Here is a 21,193-nt window from a genome sequence, read left to right as displayed (position 1 = left end):
TACTCTGCTATACAGATAATGTAATCTACATTATAATTTTTGAAAAGTGTGAAATTGAAGATCAAAGAATATAAGTACCTTGTCCCAAATACACAATATTAAACGGCCATGTAACTTATATATTGTCATGCTATATTAGGCACTTACTGAACAGACAGGTGATCTCTACTTTTTGCCGCAATGCATTCTTGTAAACTGCAAGGCAAAGCAAATCATTGTAAAGTGAATTATATTTTCCCAAAGGAACAATGCTATTATTGAAGGTTGTACTCTTAACCAATAATTTGACATTGACTACATCATATATATGATCTATAATATCTCATAAAAGCAAAGATACCATGACCATTAAATGTGCTAAGTCTAATAGATATTAATTATATATGTGGCGAGCAATAATGTTGCTTCTCTTTTTCGAATTTAGAAAGGGTTTTGGAGAATATTTTGGATGGCTTTTTCTCATAAAGGACTCTCTTGGGGGAAAAACTACATTAAACCCCTTTTCTCTCATGATAAATGTCCCTTTGTCTACAGAGTCATTTGGAATTATTCCATTTACTTATTCTCTTTTCAAATTGCTTTCGTAGCATCAAGTATTGAGGGAAAAATGACAGAAAAAGCTTTGAAGTAATTCAGTTCTGGTCTCCTCTCTTACCCATTACCTATATGATCTAAGCAGCAATGCTGTTTCTCTGTGCCTCAGTTTCCCTTTCTGTTTGAACACACTGGATTAGGTGAATTTGGAAGGCCCTGCAGGACTATGCCTTTCTAGAAGCTGATATAGGGTACTTAATCCTTGGATTCTATTTTAAGTTGTTGGAGAGAAGAAGTTTTTGGAATCTGGTCTGTTGCCAGTTGACCGTTTGCCTGCTCTTGCCCCAGGACCCAGTCACAAAGTGAATCCCTCGCAGGCTGTTTCCTTTGCTGTGGTTACAGGCACTTCCTGTGATATGTTACTGTGAAATCACAGGGAATCCAGAAGATTCGAATTGAAATCCTATTTCTCCATTTCCTGAGTGACATTCAACATAGTCATCTAATCTCTCTGAACCTAAATTTTTTTCATTAATATATCAAAAGGAGCGGTTCTTTTATTGCAGGGTTATATTAAAGGTGAAGTGAGATTAAGTGAAAAAGTCCTTCTTATAGTCAGGCTAGTGTAAGGATTTCAAAATCAGGGCGTTTTGACAACTTGTTGGTTGTCAGCTGTCAACCGATTTTTTAAAAAAAATTTTGTCCGAACAAATAATTTCAAGTTTTTGACTGAAAACTGTAACAACATAACACAAACAGGACAATTACAAATGTTCACTCAACAATCTTGTAAATAGCTTTATTTTTCAAAAATAACGGACAAATGCTATAATGTTAGGAAAGTTAAATGTGTTTCATCTAAGGAAATGATTTTTTTTCAATAAAAATGGTACATTGGGTGCGTGGGTGGCTCAGTCGGTTAAGTACCTGACTCTTGATTTCGGCTCAGGTCATGGTCTCACAGTTCGTGAGTTCAAGCCCCGCATCGGGCTCTGCACTGATAATGTGGAGCCTGCTGGGGATTCTCTCTCTCCCTCTATCTCTGCCCCTCCCACGCTTGTACTCTCTCTCTCTCTCTCTCTCTCTCTCTCTCTCTCTAACTCACGAAATAAACGTTCAAAACAATTGTATATATTTAAGGCTTACAACATGATGATTTGATATACAAATACCTGGTAAAATGATTACTACAGTCACTGCTCATCAACATATCTCCTTACATAGTTACCATTTTTGTGTGTAGTCGAATACTTGAAGTCTACTCTCAGCACGTTTCCAGGGTTCAATGCAGTATTATTAAGTATCACCGCCATGCTGCACATTGGACCCAGAGACTTATTCATCCTACTGAACTGCAACTTTGTACCCTTTAACCAACATCTCCCCATGTTCCCACCTCCCTGTCCCTAATAACTAATGTCCTGTTGTCTCTTTAAATGGCAAAAACACAATGTACCGGAACTTACGGGATGGAGTAAAAGCAGTACCAGGAGAGAAGTTTCTAGCCATACATGCTTACTTTTAAAAAGAAGAAAAGTCGGGGCGCCTGGGTGACTCAGTCGGTTAAGCGTCCGACTTCGGCTCAGGTCACGATCTCACAGTCTGTGAGTTCGAGCCCCGTGTCGGGCTCTGGGCTGATGGCTCAGAGCCTGGAGCCTGCTTCCGATTCTGTGTCTCCCTCTCTCTCTGCCCCTTGCCCATTCATGCTCTGTCTCTCTCTGTCTCAAAAATAAATAAAAAACGTTAAAAAAAATTTTTTTAAAATTTTAAAAAAAAAATTAAAAAGAAGAAAAGTCTCAAATGAATAAGCTAACCTCAAGGGAATAGAAAAGAAGAACAAACTACACTCAAAGTTACAGAAGTGAAATAAATTATAAACATCAGAGTAGAAATTAATCAAATTGAGGATAAAGAGCAATAGAAAAAGTCAACAAAACGAGGAGTTGTTTAAAAAAGAATCAACAAACCCTCAGCGAAACTAAGAAAAACAGAGAGATAAAGCTGGAGTAAAATTAGAAATGAAAGGAGACATTACAACGGATGTCTTAGAAATAAAAAAGGATCATAAGAGACTATTATGAACAGCACAATGCAAACAAATTGGATAACTAGGAGAAGTGGATAAATTCCTAGAAGCATACAATTTACTAAGAGTGGATCAAAAAGAAACAGAAAGCCTAAACAAACTAGTAATAAATGAATTTATGAAGTAGTAATCAAAAACCTCCCAATAAAGAAAAGCTCAGGGCCAAATGGCTTCACAGCTGAATTCTCCCGAAAAGTTAATAATTAATACCAACCCTACCCAAACTTTCCCAAAATATGGAAATAGAGGGAACACTCCCAAACTCGTTCCTACTCATTCCTACTAAAGCCAGAAAAGACACCACAAGAAAAGAAAACTACAGGCCGGTGTTCCTGATGAATATAGATGTAAAAATCTTCAAATAAGTACTAGCAAACTGAACTTAAGAACACTTCAAAAAGATTATACGCCATGACCAATTGGTATTTATCCCTGGGGTACAAAGTTGGTTTGACCTATGTGAATCAATCAATGCGATACACTACATTAACAGAATGAAAAACAAAAACCACATGATCATCTCAATAGATGCAGAAAATGCATATCACAAAGCTCAACATCCATTCATGATATAAACTCTCAACAGATTAGCTATAGAAGGAAGTGCCCTCGATACATACAACAAAGGGCGTTTGTGAAAAGCTCACAGCTACCATTACAATCAATGGGGAAAAATTGACAGTGTTTCCTCCAAAATCCAGGACAAGGTCAGGCTGTTCAATCTTACCATTTCTCTTGTACGTAGTACTAGAATTACTAACAGCAATTAGACAAGAAAAATAAATAAAAATCTTCCAAATCCGAAATTAAGATGTAAAATTGTCTCTGCTGACAGATAACATAATCCCTTATGTGGAAAACCCTAAAGAGTCCACCAAAAAACAAACAAACAAACAAACAAACAAACAAAAAAACCCTTTTAGAACTAATAAAGTTACAGGGCACAGAATTGTGATACAAAAAAATCCGTTGCATTTCTTTTTACCAGCAACAATCTATCTGAAAACGAAATCAAGAAAATCCCTTCTAGGATAATATCTGTGAAAGTGAAATACTTGGGAATAAATTAAACCGAAAAAGTAAAAGATCTGGGAGCGCCTGAGTGGCTCAGTCAGTTAAGCGTCTGACTTCAGCTCAGGTCCTGATCTTACGGTTCATGAGTTGAAGCCCCACGTCGGGCTCTATGCTCCCATCTCAGAGCCTGGAGCTTCCTTTCAATTATGTCTCCTTCTCTCTCTGCCCCTCCCTGCTCGCTCGCTCGCTCTCTCTCTCAAAAATAAATAAACATTAAAAAAAATTTAAAAGATCTGGACACTGCACACTAGAAAATATTGATGAAAAAATTGAAGAAGATGCAAATAACTGGAAAGATACCATGTGTTCATGAAATGGAAGAGTTAATATTGTGTTTTGTCTGTTTTTTATCTTTTATTTTAATCCACGTTAGTTAACGTGATAGTGTAAAAATGGTTTCAGAGGTAGAATTAATGATTCACCACTTACATAGAACACCCAAAACTCATCCCAACAGATGCCCTCCTTAATGCCCATCAACCATTTAGCCCATCCCTCCACCCAGCACCTCTCCAGCAGCCCTCAGTTTGTTCTCTGTGTTTAAGAGTCTCTTATGGTTTGCCTCCCTCTCTGTTTTTATCTTATTTTTCCTTCCCTTCCCCTATGTTCATCTGTTTTGTTTCTTAAATTCCACATATGAATGAAATCACATGATATTTGTGTTTCTCTTATTTTGCTTAGCATAATGCATTCTAGTTCCATCCATGTTGTTGCAAATGGAAGATTTCATTCTTTTTGATCACCAAGTAATGTTCCATTGTGTGTGTATACATGTACACACATATATGTATATATATATACACACATATGTATACACACACATATTTGTATATATATACACACGTGTGTGTGTGTATATATATATATATATATATATATATATATATATCACATCTTCTTTGTCCATTCATCAGTCGATGGACTTTTGGGTTGTTTCCATACTTTGGCTATTGTTGATAGTGCTGCTATAAACATTGGGGTGCGTGTGCCTCTTTGAATCAGCATTTTTGTATCCTTTGGATAAATGCCTGGTAGTGCAATTGCTGGGTCGTAGGGTAGTTCTAGTTTTAATTTTTGAGGAACCTCCATACTGTTTTCCAGAGGGGCTGCACCAGTCTGCATTCCCACCAACAATGCAAAAGAGATCCTCTTTCTCTGCATCCTCGCCAACATCTGTTGTTTCCTGAGTTGGTCATTTTAGCCATTCTGACAGGTGTGATGTGATATCTCATTGTGGTTTTGGTTTGTATTTCCCTGATGATGAATGATGTTGAGCATCTTTTCATGTGTGGAAGACTTAATATTGTTAAAATATTCTAATTATGCGAAACAATCTACAGATTTGATTCAATTCCTATCAAAATTTCAATGCCATTTTTAACATATAGAAAAAACAATTATAAAATCCCTATGGAATCAGAAAAGACCCCAAATAGACAAATCTTAAGAAGAATAGAGTTGGAGGCATCACACTTCCTGATTTCAAATTATATATTGTAAGCCCCCACCTGTACAATCAGCTAATTTTTTCAAAGGTGCCAAGAGTACATAATGGGGAAAGGATAATCTCTTCAAATAAATGGTGTTGGCAAAACTGAATATTCACATAATGTAATCATGAAATTGGACCCCTATTAAATATCCCACTCACAAAAAAAAAAAAAAACAAAACAAACAAACAAACAAAAAACCACTCAAAATGGATTGGAGACTTAAATAGAGGACACGACACTGTGAAACTCCTAGAAGAAAACACAGGGAAAAATCTTTTTGACCTTGGTCTTGGCAATGATTTTTTGGGATATGACGCCAAAACCAAAAATAAACATCAAACTAAAAACTTCTGTACAACAAAGGAAACAGTCATCAAAATGAAAAGGCAGCCTACAGAATGGGAGACAATATTTGCAAACCATATATCTGAAAAGATTAATATCCAAAATATTTTAGGAACTGACAACACAATAGCTACATGTGTGCATGTGTGTGTATGCATATGTACACATATATGTATATATAGTTTTATATATTTTATATAATGGGCAAGTATATATATATATATATATATATATATATATATATATACTTTATATAATGGGCAAAAGACCTGAATATACACTCTTTCAAAGAAGATATACAAATGGCCAACAGTTATATCATGAGTAAGATGCAAAACAACAATGGGATCCCCTCACATCTGTTAGGATGAATATTATCAAAATAATAAACTAACAACTGTTGATGAGGATGTGGAGGAAAAGCAACACTTGTCCCCTGTTGGTGGGAATGTAAATAGTATGGAGATTTGCCGAAAAACTAAAACCAGAACTAGCATATGATCCAGCCATCCCTCTTCTACATACTTCAAAGAGATATCTGCAACTCCGCGTTTGTTGTAGCATGACTCACAATAGCCAAGATATAGAAAGGACCTAAGTGTCTATCAACAGGTGATCAGATAAAATGTCACACACACACACACACACACACTAGAACAAAAAGGAGATTCTACCATTTGCAGCAACATGGATGAACCTGGAGGACATAATGCTTCATGAAATAAGCCAGATGCAGAAAGAGAAAAGCTGTATGATCTCACTTTATTGTGGAATCTTCAAAAGCCATTAGCTGACTTTGAAGTGGTCAACATAATAAAGCTTGATTAAGCTTTGTTACTATTTGTCGGTGTCTGTTAAGTAACCCAAAATACGCGAGGAAACTATAAATCTGGAAAGGACCATGGAGGATGCCTAATGCAGTGAAGCCCTATCCTGAATGATCGTTCAAGCCCCTAAGGGAGTTTTAAAAAATGACAGCTTTCTGGGCCTAGAACCTGGATAATCACGATTAACTTGATGCAGTATGGCTGTTAGGAGTCTGTATGTTTAAAAATATCCCTGAAATATTAATGAGCAGCTAGTATTGAGAACTCTTCCACCAGTCACATCCCTCATTTAAGTTGTGAGGAACACGTAGTGGAGAAAGATTGAGGTCACAAAGCAGAAACTTGATTCTCCTGATACTTAATCCTTTCTTCTTTTCGCAGTAGCATATGGTGAAAGAAGGTACTAGACTTAGTGTGGTACTTTCTGCAAGCCAGGGCCATTTCGGGTGATACCCTGGCTATTTGGACTGAGCTCAGGATTATGTTCTCATGCACACGATGTGGCCCATTTACCAGAGGCAGCATTCTGCAGCGTCCCACTGCCGGGTTGCCCGCTCACCATAGCTAGGCTGCTATTCCAAATGGAGCAAAATGATGAGGAGAATCCAGATGGAAAGTCAGGAAAGTCGGGAACCGTTAGGAAGTCAGTGCGAGAGACAAGAGGGGTTGGCCTCGAGGCAGGTTTGGATGTTCTCTTGGGACTTTTACTGCGATCCCGTGTTATAGTCGTGGCAAAATGAGACAGGGACCACGTTATGGTCAAGGCGCTCTAAGGCCAGCTTCTGCCGCAATTCCTTTACAACCAAGGAAATAGTAGGTTTAGATGTATAGTTACTAAAATAAAAAGATCACTAGCAGAAATTTGCTCTCATGATGAAACAGATCTACCTGAAAAGTGTAATATCCACATTAAGATAAAATATGTAGTTAGGATCGTATTCAAATTCACCATTTGGGGCAAACCTCAGAAGTGTCTGTAGGCCAAAATTTCATGCATGGAGAAAGCTTTTCCATTTTCAGTTCTGTTTTAAAATCTTTCTGTGATAATTGCTTCTTGTTTGTAACTTTACCAAAGCCCTCATGTACAATCACTTGTGCTATTTTATTAAATTTGAAATGTTTGATGGGGCGCCTGGGTGGCTCAGTTGGTTAAGCGTCTGACTTCGGCTCAGGTCATGATCTCACGGTTCGTGAGTTCGAGCCCCACGCTGGGCTCTGTGCTGATGGCTCAGAGCCTGGAGCCTGCTTCCGATTCTGTGTCTCCCTGTCTCTCTTCCCCTCCCTGGCTTGCTCTCTGTCTTTCCCTCTCCCAAAAATAAAATAAACGTTAAAAAATTAAAAACAATTTTTTGAAATGTTTGAAAGTTTAGGGACCAGGAATTGCACGACCTGGAGTGTAATCCCAATTTTGCCGTGAACCAACTCTGTGAACTTAGAAAAGTCCCTTTTCGGGGCGCCTGGGTGGCTCAGTCGGTTAAGCGGCCGATTTCGGCTCAGGTCATGATCTCACGGTCCGTGAGTTCGAGCCCCGCGTCAGGCTCTGTGCTGACAGCTCAGAGCCTGGAGCCTGTTTCAGATTCTGTGTCTCCCTCTCTCTAACCCTCCCCCGTTCATGCTCTGTCTCTCTCTGTCTCAAAAATAAATAAACATTAAAAAAAAATTAAAAAAAAAAAAAAAAGAAAAGTCCCTTTTCTCCAGACTTGTCCTAGGAAGAGATGACCTCAAAGGGCGGTTCAACTCTAAGAGTCAGTGAGTGCCAGAGGTGTAGGCAGAAATAAAATTCAGATAGTGGGGTGCATCTTTGAGGGGTAGTTTCACATAGGGACTGATCCTAATGCCTCTTGGGAATCAGGAATGGAATGAAAAGATAATGTATCCCTTCGCTTCTCTTTCTCTTTCTCTCCCTCACTCCACACGCTACACCAAATACCTTTCCCTCTCCATCCCTGCCCTCTGAATGTTATTTCTCTTGATTCAAGCTTTATCTCATGAATTATAATAAGATTTCACTAGAGTTCATAGATTTCAAGCTAACAGTGTAGGAAGTTGTTAAGGCTTAAAATAAATTTCAGCAACAGATGATCACAAGTCCTCTACTTTATACTGGTAGGGAAGAAAACCTTAAACTTGAAACAATCTGGGAGTTGCACTCACTGTAATGATGTGTAATCACAGTTGAACATGACAACCTATTTTGTTTCCTTCTCACAAGATTTAGTTACAGCTTTACTGTTCACGATCTTACTGTTAATTCTTTGTCCAAAACTTTAAGAATATTATTCATGGGTGGCTGCTGGTGGGTGTGGGTGTGAGAGGAATGAGAAACATTGTGTTTCTTAAACTTAACATTTCTATGAAAATTTGAGAGCATTCATGGGGAAACAAAAACAAAATCAGGAACCCTGATAAGCCTTCTAGAGCAATGCTTTCTCTTTCGTGAGAGGCATTGCCAGACTTCATGCACAGCAGCATTTCCAACCCAATTGAATGTATGTATAATTTTTGAACCCTTCATTTTACCATTTGGAATCCAGAGCACAAAAATCTAAAGGAAATGCTTATTCAAAAACTTCTATATTTTATGCTATAATAGTCATGTATTTTGAAACATGGTGTTTTAATGCGGTATTCTCAAGCCAGTGTTCAGGGAACAAATGTTCACCATGTTATACATTTGAAAACAAAAAAGAGATTTTCAGGAGTCAGGGGGGAAGATGGAAGTTTTATGGAGAGATTGACTTGATTCTCTGGATTCCAAGTCCAAATATCACACAAAGGGCTCATCTTGGGTCAGTTACCCATCCCGGATTAATCCTTTATTGGCCATCGAGGGTAGGATTTTGTTTTTGTAAAACAGTTGCTCTTCTGGGGGCACCTGGATGGGTCAGTCGGTTAAGTGACTGGCTCTTGATTTCAGCTCAGGTCATGATCTCATCTTTGTGGGATCGAGCCCTGCACCAGGCTCTATGATGACCATGGAGCCTGCTTGGAATTCTTTCTCTCCCTCTCTCTCTCTGCCCCTTTACTGCTCATGCTCGCTCGCTCGCTCTCTCTCCCTCTCTCTCAAAAATAAATGAACATTAAAACAAGATTTTAAAAGGAAGCAAACAATTGCTCTTTCTGTATTCATGTCTTTAGGTAGGAAGTTTCTAGGAAATCTGGGTATAGCTTAGAATGTTTACATATATATACACATTATATACATGCATATACATACATATTCATATAACTTATATAAATTCTGTAAAATAAGCATATATATACATATATAATATAACATATTCTGCATAAATATTACCAGTGATAAAAACCTTGCTACTTTTTAAAGTACCTAATTCCCTGAAGAACATAGTTAGATTTTTTGGTTTGAATTACCATAAAAATGAAGATTGGAAGATCAAAACAGAGTAGGAGGACCCTAGGCTTGCCTCATCCATGAATACAACTAGATAACTATCAAATCATCCTAACTACGCTAGAAATTGACCTGAAGATTGGCAGAACAAACACCACAACTGAACGGAGAGAAGAGGCCATATCGAAGAAGGTAGGAAGTGTGGAGACGTGGTTTAGAAAGAGACCGGTCATGGCCACTGCAGTGGGAGGGAGCCACAGTTGCTGAGAAGAGTGAGAGACAGACCAGCACACAGGAGCACACGGGGAAAGCAGACCCCACGGTAATTGGCTTGGAAAGTGAAAGGGCCTGGATTTTGTGAGTTCTTGCACCCAGTGGGGCATAAAGCCTGGAGTTCTTAGAGTTAGCAGGCTTGGCCCTGGGGCTTCTCTTGGAGAGAAAGCTGGCAAACAGCCCAAGAACATGCAGCATGGAAACAGTGACCTGAAGAGCACCTACGGCGCACAGTGGGGAGGCTTTTCGCTCATTTGGAGCACATCCCAGAGACACAGTGTGCATGAAGACCCCTCTGGGAATGAAGGAAGTGGCAAGTGCCATTTGCCTCCCCCACCCCTCACCATAAACACAGAGCCACCTGTGGGAACCAGCACAGAGATTACACTTGCTACACTTGGACAACATAGACTCTAAAACAAAGACTGTAACAAGAGACACAGAAGGACAATATATAATAATAAAGGGGACAATCCAACAAGAAGACATAACAATTGTAAATATGTATGCACCCAATATACAAGCACCCAAATATGTCAAACAGTTAACAAACATAAAGGAACTAATTGACAATCCAAGAATAGTAGGGGACTTTAACACCCCACTACATCAAAGGGCAGATCATATAGACAGAAAATCCAGAAGGAAACAGTGGCTTTAAATGACACACCAGACCAGATGGGTTTATTAGATATAGTCAGAACATTCCATCCTAAAACAGCAGAGTACATATTCTTTTCAAGTGCGCATGGAACATTCTCCAGAATAGATCCTATATTAGGCCACAAAACAGGCCTCACCAAATTTTAAAGGATTAAAGTCATACCATGCATCTTTCCTCACCACAACACTATGAAACTATAAGTCCAGCACATGAAAAAATCTGGAAAGACCACAAATACATGGCGGTTAGATAACATGCTACTAAACAATGAATGAGTCAACCAGAAAATAAAAGAAGAGGAACAAAAGTACACAGAAACAAATGAAAGTGAAAACACAATGTTCCAAAACGTTTGGGATACAGCAAAAACAGTTCTAAGAAGGAAGTTTATAGTAATACACACCTCAAGAACCAAGAAAAATCGGAACGACCTAACCTTATACCTAAAGGAGCTAGAAAAAGGGCAACAAACAAAGCCTAAGACCAACAGAAGGAATATTAAAGATTAGAGCAGAAATAAATGATACTGAAACTTACAAAACTGATCAAAGAAACCGGGAGCTGGTTCTTTGAAAAAACATCTCTAAAATTGATAAACCTCTAGCGAGACTCATCAAGAAGAAAAAACGATGAAGAACCCAAATAAATGAGAGTGGAGAAATAAGAACCAACACCACAGAAACACAAGGAATTATATGAGCATATTATGAAAAAATAAGTGCCAACAAATTGGACAATCTAGAAGAAATGGATAAATTCTTACCAACATATGAGCTACCAAAACTGAAACAGGAAGAAATAGAAAATTTGAACAGACCAATAACTAATAAAGAAATTGAATCAGTAACCAAAAAGCTCCCAGCGAACAAAAGTCCAGGGCCAGGTGGTCTCACCAATGAATTCAAACAAACATTTAAAGATGCGTTAATATCTATTCTTCTGAAAGTATTCTAAAAAGTAGAAACGGAGGGTAAAACTTCCAGAGTCATTCTATGAGGCCAGAATTCCCCTGATACCAAAACCAGATAAAGACACTACACAAAAGAGAACTACATGACGATATTTCTGATGAACATAGATACAAATATCCTCAACAAAATACTAGCAAACTGAATCCGATAACACATCAAAAAAGTCATCCACCACAAGCAAGTGATATTTATTCCTGGGTTGCAAGGGTGGTTCAATATTCACACATCAATCAACATGATACATCACATCAATAAGAGAAAGGATAAGAAGCATATGACCAATTCAATAGATGCAGAAGAAAGCATTTGACAAAGTACAACATCCACTCATGATGAAAACCCTCAACAAACTGGGTTTACAGGGTACATACCTCAACGTAATAAAGGCCATATATGAAAACTCCACAGCTTTTAAGTTTATTTATTGATTTTGAGAGACAGCAAGTGTGAGTGGGGGAGAGGCAGAGAGAGAGAGGGAGAGAGAGGATCCCAAGCAGGCTCCACATTCAGCATGAAGCCTGATGTGGGATTAATCCCATGACAGCAACATCATGACCTGAGCCGATATCGAGAATCGATCTCTTAATTCACTGAGTCACCCAGATGCCCCGCTAACATCATCCTTAATGGGGCAAAACTGAGATCTTTTCCCTAAAGGTCAGGAACAAGACAAGGATGTCTAATGTCACCACTTTTATTTAACATGGTACTGGAAATCCTAGCCACAGTAATCAGACAAGAAATAAAAGTCATCCAAATTGGTAAGGAAGAGGTAAAACTTCCACGATTTGCAGGTGACATGATGCTATATATAGAAATCCTTAAAGACTCCACCGAAAGACTGCTATAACAGATAAACGAATTCAGTAAACTCACAGGGTACAAAAATCAATGTACAGAAATCTGTTGCATTTCTATACACCAGTAATAAAGCAGCAGAAAGAGAAATTAAGAAAACAATCTGATTTACAAGCACCAGAAACAGTAAGATACCTGGGGATAAACCTAACCAAAGAGGGGAAAGACCTGTACTCTGAAACAATAAAGCACTGATGAAAAAAATTGAAAATGACACCAATAAATGGACAAATTCCATGCTCATGTATCAGAAGAACAAATATTGTTAAAATGCTATACTACCCAAAGCAATCCACACATTTAATGCATTCCCTGTCAATACCAACATTTGTCACAGAGCTGGAACAGACAACCCTAAAATTTGTATGGAATTGCAAAAGACCTCGAATATCCAAAGCAATCTTAAAAATCTAAAGCAAATATGGAGATATCACAATTCTGGACTTCAAGTTATATTAGAAATCTGTAGTAATCAAAGCAGTGTGGGACTAGCTCTGAAATAGCCACATAGATCAATGGAACAGAAGAGAAAACCCAGACATGAACCCACAACTGTATGGTCAATCCATCTTCAACAAAGCAAGAAAGAATATCCAGTGGGAAAAAGACAGTCTCTTCACCAAATGGTGTTGGGAAAACTGGACAGCAGCATGCCGAAGAATGAAACTGGACCACTTTCTTACACAAAATAAATTCAAAATTTCTTAAAGATCTGAATGTGAAACCCGAAGCCATAAAAATTCTAGAAGAGAAGACAGGCAGTAATATCTTTGACATCAGCCATAGCAACTTTTTTTGTATAGGTCTCCTGCGTCAAGGGAAACAAAAGCAAAAATAAACTATTGGGACTACATCAAAGTGAAAAGCTTCCGTACAGCACATGAAACAGCAAAACTCATAGGCAGTCTATGGAATGGGAGAAGATATTTGCAAGTAACATATTTGATAGAGGATTAGTATTCAAAATATATAAGGAACTTATAAAACTCAATACCTGAAAATCAAATAGTCCAATTACAAAATGTGCAGAAGGCATGAGCAAACACTTCTCCAAAGAAGACTTACAGATGGCAACAGGCAAATGAAAGCATGCTCATCATCAGTTATCATCTGGGAAATGGAAATCAAAACTACAATGAGATATCACCTCACCCATGTCAGCATGGGTAAAATCAACACCACAAGAAACAACAGGTGTTGGCAACGATGTAGCGTGAAAGGAACCCTCCTGCACTATTGGTGGGAATGCAAACTGGTGCGGCCACTGTGGAAAACAGGATGGAGGTTCCTCAAAAAGTTAAAAATAAAACTACCCTATGATCCAGCAATTGCATCACTGGGTATTTCCCCAAAAAATAAAAACACCAATCCAAAGGGATGCATGAACAGCTATGTTTATGGCAGCATTATTTACAATAGCCTACATATGGAATCAGCCCAAGTGTCCATCAGTTGATGAATAAAGAGATGCGGCGGACGTGTATATACACAATGGAATATCATCCTGTCAAAAAAGAAGGAAATCTTGCCACTCACAACACCATGGATGGAACTAGAGAGTATAATGCCCAACAAAATAAATGAGTCAGAGAAAGACAAATACCATATGATTTCGCTCCTGTGTGGAACGGAAGAAGGAAGACAAATGAGCAAAGGGATAAAAAGAGAGGGAAACACACCAGGAAGCAAAATCTTATTTAGAGAGAACAAACTGACAGTTACCAGAGGGGAGGTGGGTGTGTGAGGCGGTGGGTTAAACAAGCCATCGGACTTAAGGAGTGTGCTTGTGATGAGTACCAGGTGACGCATGAAATTGTTGTCTCACCATATTGTACAACTGAAACTAATATGACACTGTATGTTAACTAACAGGACTTAAAGACTTAGAAAAATAGACACCCTGGGTTAGAATCCCGTTGCCACCTGGCAGCTCTGTTAATTTGGGGAATTCACAAAATCCCGTTTTCCTTCTTGCTTCTTGTGAAGTTAAAGCGAAATATATGTGAAAACACTTCGTGAAGAGTGCAGGTGACAAGGGAAAGGGAAAGTGTTATCAGCCAGTCAGTTAATGGAGGAGCCGGCCAGCTCCTCAAACTTGCCTCCATGAGGCAACATCTCTGATGTGATCACTGATGTTCTCTCTAGAAGACTGTTGCTATGATTATGACTGAGCTAGATGGTTCTTCTGGAGTATCTATCCGTCATGCAGAGTTCAGCTCACGTTAGTTACTGAATACACAGTATTGCCTTAGACCCTTCTTGGGTTACAAAAGTCTAACTGTAGGTGTTTGGAACAGAAGAGTGAATGGTCTTATTTAGACTTTTATTGTTATACCTATGTTGCTTCTCATAATAACTTTGTCCTCGGCAGGCGATCAGGACTTTTATAGGCAACACAGTAGTGAATGACAGCAATTGACCCAACTTCTTAAGCACATGGTTCCTAATAATTCCAGCTGGAGCTTGGGATGTATTTCCATTCATGTGCATGGCACAGTTTCTCTCTTCTTTTTCCTTTTCTTTAAATGCTAGTGATTTGACCTTGCATCATTTTGGTAAAATATAATTTAGCACCATCAAACTCTTCAGACAAGCTCTGATGTGGAAAAAGTCAAGAAGGATCTTCCCTAAAGCCACTTCTAGGCAGTACCTTAAACGGGGCATTTCGGAGCGAGGTCAGATGGACTTGGGGCCCTTTTCTTTGCACAGATGTTCTTAGGTGGAGCTTTTAGTGTCTTCTTCATCTCGTGGACGGTCCTTCTTGCCCGTGTTGCACACCATGGCACATGCACTGAGGAATCTCAACTTTTCCTATTGCCAGCCCTAGAGAGTTGGCTGCTGCAGCTCGCTACCCAGAAATGATGTTCACATTTTAACATTTCTTTCTTATGAGAAAATTGCTTTTGACACCCATTTTTGACTTAGCCATGGTTTTTCATGACCGTATTCCTCACAAGAAGCTACCGAATGCCAGTAGTAAATATCTTAGTAGCCAAGAAGCCCAGTCTTGCAACTAACTACTGTGTCTGCCTTCAGTCGTGGTATAATACTTTCAAGAATTTACCTACTCTTGAATAGCCACCTGGTAATTTATTTAGATATAAATAGATAAATTTGGTCTAGCGGCTTATATGTTTCATCAAAATGACTGCCAAGAGGGGCGCCTGGGTGGCTCAGTCGGTTAAGCGTCCGACTTCAGCTCAGGTCACGATCTCGCGGTCTGTGAGTTCGAGCCCCGCGTCAGGCTCTGGGCTGATGGCTCAGAGCCTGGAGCCTGCTTCCAATTCTGTGTCTCCCTCTCTCTCTGCCCCTCCCCCGTTCATGCTCTTGTCTCTCTCTGTCCCAAAAATAAACGTTAAAAAAAAAACAAAAAACAAAATGACTGCCAAGAAAGGCACTACAGGGGTGTTATTCATTGGTAACACCTTATATAGATCAAGGACTGGGTTAATTATTAGGTTTATTTTATTTCATCTGTAAAATATCGTTAAAAGCTCAACATTAATATTCTAGTTTGTCACGGGAGGCAAAGGAAGCCGAGAGTTTCCGTAACCTGTGCAAGGCTGTGGAGAAACGATTCCTACTCATGTCAGGACACCAAAAGCCATGAATTGGCCACTATGCTGAGCTCTTCAATGGCCTGTCCTATTCTTGCCCTCTCTCCCCTCATCCTGCATCTCGATCACTGTGTTCAGAATCAAAATATAATTCTGGTGCTTATTTTATCCAGGTATATTTTTTCTTTTTTTTCTTTTTTTTCTTTTTTTTAATATGAAATTTATTGTCAAATTGCTTTCCGTATAACACCCAGTGCTCATCCCAACAGGTGCCCTCCTCAGTGCCCATCACCCACTGTCCCCTCCCTCCCACTCCCCCATCAACCCTTAGTTTATTCTCAGTTTTTCAGAGTCTCTTATGGTTTGGCTCCCTCCCTCTCTAACCTTTTTTTTTTCCTTCCCCTCCCCCATGGTCTTCTGTTAAGCTTCTCAGGATCCACATGAGAGGGAAAACATATGGTATCTGTCTTTCTCTGCATGGCTTATTTCACTTAGCATCACACTCTCCGGTTCCATCCACGTTGCTACAAAAGGCCATGTTTCGTTCTTTCTCATTGCCAAGTAGTATTCCATTGTATATATAAACCACAATTTCTTTATCCATTCCAGTTATATTTTTTAAGTTAAGGCCAGGCGCAGAGAGATTCATGCTCCTTATGTCTTTTTGAAGCAGATACAATTCAAATTTCCCAATGCACAAACTAACTTCTTAAAGAAAATCTTAACCATGTCTCCAGAGTGAACAAGAACGGTAATTAAAACAGTGGTTAGCAATTCCCGGCCCAGCAGTCTAACAAATAGATATCCCATAACTTTGGTGTTTCATTTTGTTTATCATTGTGTTTAAATAATTTTCATTGACAGTCACGAATTTATAATGAGGGCAATTTAAAAAGATAATTAGCTGAAAGCAGGATTCCACAAAATGAGCCCTTCATGCATGAGCTGAATGGCCTGTTCACATACAGAGAAATATGGCACTGCCTCTCTTAGAAGGACAAAATATCAAGGCTCGGAGACCTTCATGCCGCACGTCCTGAGAAACAAAACTCCTATGTGACTGTCTTTAAACTGAACCCCAGCAAAAGGGACAAAATGATAAGACATTTCTAATTCCTCCTCAGGGAAGGAAAGTATAATTCTCCCCTCCACCGCCCCCCACAACTATCCCACGATTAATTGATTATCGTTATTATTGTAGTCATTTTTATTGAGCCCCACACTATGTGCCTGGCATTCTGCTAGGTGTTTAATTTACATTCTCCAGGTGGCCTTGTGAGGAGATATTATTATTAACATCGTATTTTTTGACTCAGTATCTCTAAATGCCGATGCTTATAGCATTGGCCATACAAAAAGAATCGCCCAGCTAGCAAATGGCAGAAGTGGCGTTCGGTCCTCCTCACTCTGAAAGTCAGTGTCCTTGTCACCACGTTGTAGCTGCTCCATTGCAGTAAAGGAGAGGAAGAGCCCGGAGATGTACCCACTGTGCCCAGCTTCTTTGGTTAATGGAAAAGAAGCCCAGAACGTCTTAGAAGCGTGCTTGCATTTCTTCAGTGTGCGTTTGTAAACAGCCGAAGGTATTCTTTGCTTGTTTTGTACTGTTTGAAGCGTCAGGAGTTATAGTTGAATTGCTCTAAAGACACTTAGGGCCAGGCCCCGAATATTTTCACTGATTTTGCATTTGACTTTTCAAGATAGGCTTGTTGTTGAGCGTTGTTGAATGATAGAAGGAAAAGTAATATTCTGACATTCTATTAGTTTTAGATACGTGATTAAGTTCACCTTATGTTCAATTTTTAAACAAGTGAGTGATGTCATTGACTGTGAACTAGTTAGATTGTATATACTCATTTATTTGTACGTTCTTCTATTTTAGGACTATTCACCTGTTGTTTCTCAAACGTGTCGTGAATACTTCCCTCAATTCTCATGTAGCTGTAGTTTTGCTTATGTTCGCTAGTGTTTGTCATTTGTTTTTTGGTTTGCCTTGCCGAAATTCTTAGTTGTTATGTAGTCAAAACTATGTATCTCTTTCTGTATTAGACTTACATGTTAGACGACAGAGGCCTTTTACATCCATCCAAACATTACAGAACCATTTGCTGATGTTCTTGTACTTTAATGGTTTAACATTTAAATTTAAAATTGATTAGCTTTTCATCAGATGGTAGAAATTGATATGTGATCATTTTGAAAAATTCAAACGATTTGGAGAAAAAGTATGATGAAGAAAGTTAAAAGAGCCCAAGACAATAGAATTAAAAACTTAAAATATGTTGAAAATATTTTTTTCAGATGTATTCTCAGTCATGTGTACATTATGTCTGGGAGAGAGAGGGAGAGCGTGTGTGTGTGTGTGTGTGTGTGTGTGTGTGTGTTATGGGTATTGCTGTATACACTGTTGTGCATTCTGCTGTTTCCACTCCTCAGTGACAATATGTTGTGCTTTTCTTGTGTCAATTAATATAAATATTCCTAATTATCATCAGTATCTTCATGGTGCACCATTTAATGGATTTACTATAATAGTTGATTAACCATCTGTTTTCAATTTCTCATTATGTAAACAAGTGTTCAACCAAATCATTTGTGAGTGTGTGTGTGCGCGCGTGTGTGTGAGTGGTGTACCTTTATCAAATTGTCATATTACTTCATTATGATGCATTTCTAGACTTAGAATCGTTGAACCAAAGAATATTATCATTTAAAATCTTGATATAAATTTCTAAAAGAGTCACTATAAATATTGAGCCGTTTTCATTTTTAACATCTGCTTAATCGTTACAAACCTGATACTCAGAAGCTTATAGCTTATTAAAAGTATATTTAAATACCAGAGAAGTTAGCACACACATCCCAAGTGTAAGATTAGATAAAGTTCTCAATTTAATTTGCCAAGAGAACAAGTTTGTATTTTAAGTGAAATGGCCACACAAGGTAGGAACAGATGTAGCATATTTTAATGTAGTTTTTCCTGGCTCCGTGCAGTTGCCAATTATACTTTCTAGACAAATTTGCATCTTTCCTGATTCATGAAACTCTCAAATTCCTTTCCCACTGCCCTTTTCTGCCCCGAGTTTGGAATCCCATTGCAGAGGAACCGACAAACACCATCTACTGGGTATTATTTCAAGGCTTATGTACACAGAAAGGCCATATTCTCACTAAGGTGGTGGTGAGGGTGGTGTTGGACTTGAGGAAATGAGAGTAAGACCTAGATATCCCTAAATAATATTTGCCTCTTTCTTCCCGGTATCCCTAGATAAACAGAGGCAAAGGGAGTATTTCACGCGGAGAAAAATAAACAAACAGACATGGGCAAAATCATATAGTAGAGAGTGCGTTGGGCTCTCACAACGTCGTCAGTCCATCAAGTATGGTTGTATACAACCATAGGCCACGGCTCCGAGCATTTCAGTCCTGCGGCAGTATAAAGTATGAGCCAAAAGTTGTAAGACATGAGAATTGGAAAAGCTGCAGTCTATTTTAAAGGGTTTGGATTTTCTTCAACAGGCAATCGGGAGCTACTAAACAGTCGTAAGCAATGCAGGGATAAGGGTGGCTTTACCCTGCAGGCAGTTCTGGCATTTTTGGGGAGACCAGATTAGAGAAGGTTGCCCACGAAGAAAGTAGAGTGAGGAGGCCGTTGAAGTCGTACTGGCAAGAACTGACCCTGGACTGCAGTGTAACTAGTATCAATAGGAAAAGAGAAAATAATCTTTGAGGAGATAAAATTGACAGGCCTTCGTGAAAGATTTTATGGATGGAAGAGGGAAGAAATGTCAAGGGCTACTGGTTTATATGTTGAATAGGGAGAGTTGGATCCAATACAAGTCTTCATTTCACCAAGAACAAATGAAGTGATAGGCGGCAAGGGTATTGAGGATCTGTGCAAAAGGTGATTATTATACTTTAACACCAAAGTTATATGGATAAGGAGAGAAGAAAATGTATCAGAGGAATGAGGGATGTGAAACGATGGTAGGATCTGTGGTCCTGGAAGGATGTCAGGATCATGTTTGTAGAGGAAATGAGCTGGAGAGATAGGAAGTGGTGGTCAGAGAGTGGACTGTTGGAAATTGAGATTACGGAACGGTTATGGTTATTCGTAGTCGCCAAGTACGACTATGCCCATGAGAATGAGCAGCCGAGATGGGATGCAGGACAATGGAAGAAGGAAGGTTAAGATACTGCGAGCTCCGTTTCCTATGGGAATCTTTAAATCACCAAGGATCATGTCAGGAATAGGGAGTACAGAGCCCAGAACTGCATGGGATAGAGTTCTGAAAGGGTGAAAAGTCATATGGCATTAAAAGCTTAAAAAGTCATCCTGGCGCCGTTTGAGAGATGACCGTTGTGACTCTCCAACCCATACTGCAACCTTAGAAGATATTGCCCATCCGCAGCCTAGAAGGGCGAGTTTAGTGCAATAGGGATGGACACCTGACCATGAGATTCTTCATCAGACAACTCAAATTCGCCTTTTGGGAAGCTGTAATTGAGGCCTCCTGACCGAATCAGTCGTTACTAGGGAGTCAGGTTTAAGAGTCATGTAGATTCCTGAGTTGAGGCTTCAGTTCTGGGGTGTCCTTCCTCATTAGCCATATGTGTTTGCTGAGAATTAAATAGAGAAGGCATGTCTGAGAGAAGCCAGAGAATGAAGTAGCACACACCTACCAACACACACTCACACAGAAGAAGGTTCTTTGGGGGCGCCTGGGTGGCTCAGTCAGTTAAGCCTCCAACTCTTGATTTGGCCTCAGGTCATGATCTCTTGGTATGTGAGTTCAAGCCCCGCGTCGGACTCTGCACTCACAGTGTGGAGCCTGCTTGGGACTCTCTCTCTCTCTCTCTCTCTCTCTCTCTCCCTCTCCCTCTCCCTCTCCCTCTCCCTCTCTCCCTCTCTCCCTCTCTCCCTCTCTCCCTCTCTCCCTCTCTCCCTCTCTGTTCCTCCCCTGCTTGTGCTCCCTCTTTTTCGATCTCTCTCTCTCGATCTGTCTCGAAGTTAATAAATTTATAATCTTTTTTTTTTTAACATTTATTTATTTTTGAGACAGAGAGAAAGCATGAACGGGGGAGGGTCCGAGAGAGAGGGAGACACAGAATCTGAAGCAGGCTCCGGGCTCTGAGCTGTCAGCACAGAGCCCGACGCA

Source organism: Panthera uncia, chromosome X (genome assembly GCF_023721935.1).
Source record: "Panthera uncia isolate 11264 chromosome X, Puncia_PCG_1.0, whole genome shotgun sequence".
Lineage (NCBI taxonomy): Eukaryota > Metazoa > Chordata > Mammalia > Carnivora > Felidae > Panthera > Panthera uncia.
Note: the sequence above shows the minus strand (reverse complement) of the source record.